Raw genomic sequence first — 2,716 nt, forward strand, 5'->3', positions numbered from 1 at the left:
ACACACACACACACACACACACACACACACACACACACACATACACACACACACACACACACACACACATATATACATAGCGGTTATCTACTCCTTACACAGAGTTTGACCACCTCCTGCACCTACACCTTAGCCACTTCATGGCGTCTGATGTGGCTTTTTATACCAGACAATGCTCTGAAAAAACACCCACACAGATTGCACCTCTGATTTGTACTACCAATACCTGCAGGTAAGTTCTGCTCCTTGTGGATCCTAACATGTCTTTTAAGACCCCCATTGGATTTGCAAGCCCTCTGGCACACACCACATTCAAATGTGTGCACAGACATAATTACGTTGAAATATGAAGATTTACTTTCATTTTCCCATATATATATACACATATACATACACACACATATATATACATATATACAAATACATATGTGTGTGTGTGTGTGTGTGTGTGTGTGTGTGTGTACATATATATAGGAAGGTACCCCTTAATATTATAACTACTCCTCATTCAAAAGATGAATGGAGGCATAACGTTGCCATCACTAGTGATCACTCCAAACACCATGATGTTGACTGGATGTTTAATTTTTATCACTCTCGCTACATGCTTTGGGGGACACGGCAAACCAACAGTTGTTCTGTGTGTTGACCATCTGATCCTGGCAGAAATTTTTCTCGTCTGGGAAAAACCAAAGCATGTTCGGTTGGCGGGGATGCTTGAGTTTATTCAAAAGCTTTGTAATGCGGGCTTGACTCTTGTCCTTGATGGCTTCAAATAAAAATTGGCCCTTTCTCATCTTGCATGAGGAATACTGAATGTCTTCATGCACTACCTGGCGATGGACCTAATGGACTTGGATGGATCATTGTCAAACATGGCCTGGATCTCACCAACAAATTCAGGAGTTCTTTTCTTATCAGAACGATCAGAGTGAGTTCTTCGCACTATCATCCCTTCGTAATCCTCATTAGACTCATTCAACTCTTTCCAAATCCTCTGCACTTCCTCAGATTGACACCCAAACCCTCTGAAATGTTCGTATTGGAGCTTCCGGTGCGAATACCAAGCAGTACAGCATGTCGTTTCCAAATTTCTGGCAACGTGAAATGAGCCATGGGGCTGTTTTTCTCACAGACGGTGCCCAACTGACCCTACTATACTGTGTAGTCAACAAAATCAAAAACAAACAATGTGCATGCACAAAATTAAAAACATAATTAAAAATATAAAATGGCGACAATTTACACAGCGCATCTTGTATAGATCTGTGTGTATGTCTTTGTGTCAGTGTATGTCTTCCGCATCCCCGCCCCATCACCGCTTGGAACCGGTGTTGGTGTATTTACATCCCAGTAACTTAGTAGTTTGACAAAAGAGAACTGGTAGAATAAGTACTAGGCTTTCAAAAAAGTTCTGGGGTCGATTTGTTCGACTAGAAAAACCCATCAAGGCGGTGCTCCAGCATGGCCACAGTCAAGTGACTGAAACAAGGAAATTTAATTTAATTTAGTTTAATTTAGCTACATAATACTTTGCCTAATTGCTTGTCTTTCCTCACTACTTTGACCTGTACCTGCTGACTCAATGGGAAGCCACTTCTAGCCGCTTTAAAGAAGACAGTCACATACCTAAATTTCAAATGCTGTTCAAACGGAAATTTTAGTGGCACACGTTTCAGCACTCAGAACACATACCTGTTAGTGTAAGTCAACCTGATGAAAACTTCTCCTATTCTTTATATATACAATAATCCCACGCCATATCACGGTTCACCTATTGCGCACTCAGTACATCGCGGTTCATCTATCGCGCATTCAGTACATCGTGGATTTTTCTGGCTAATATATGTAAATTTATATCGCGGACTCCTCACTATATCCGGTTTTGTGTGGCCGATAGGTTTTTATATCTTTTTCTGTGGGAGGTTTTGGAACGTAACACCCGCGATAGTCGAGGGATTACTGGGTACATACACACACACACACACACACACACACACACACACACACACACACATACATACATACACACACACACACACACACACACACACACATATATATGTATGTATGTATGTATAAAGTTAAAAGTAAAAGAGTCAAAAGGAAGAGTAAGTACGGTTAAGCAGCTATTTAATCACTACAAATGTATCGATACATACAGATCCTCGAATATACAAGATTTAATGTTTAAATTAAATTATGTAACGATTTACCTGTATAAGAAGATGTATATGTATCTCCTCAAGCGATACTCAGTTGCTGTCTCCGTAAGTAAATCTAGATTTCCATGCTACAACATCCATGGCTTCCTCTTTCAACTGACTATATATATACACACAAGAGAGAAAAAAGCCAGGTCAGTTCCTCCTCATTTTTGCGATTTCCATATATATACATATATATGGAAATATGTATATTTCCATATATGTATTTTCATACTTACACTGTTTTAAACATTTTCATCTTATTATCAGAGAATGTGTGATAATCAGTATGTAACACTACAAAGTTCATACAAAGCTTTATACTTTAAATATATTCCTCTCATTATCATCAAAGAATGTATATATGCATTTTAATATTCAAACTGTTTTTTAACATTTTTTATTATTCTCAAAGACTTTTGATAATCTTTTTCTAAAAAAGTGAAACCGGTTAAGTAAATAAATATCTTTAAAATAAGTGCATTTTCAAACCTTCTTTCATATATATA

Source organism: Octopus bimaculoides, chromosome 3 (assembly GCF_001194135.2).
Source record: "Octopus bimaculoides isolate UCB-OBI-ISO-001 chromosome 3, ASM119413v2, whole genome shotgun sequence".
Taxonomy (NCBI): domain Eukaryota; kingdom Metazoa; phylum Mollusca; class Cephalopoda; order Octopoda; family Octopodidae; genus Octopus; species Octopus bimaculoides.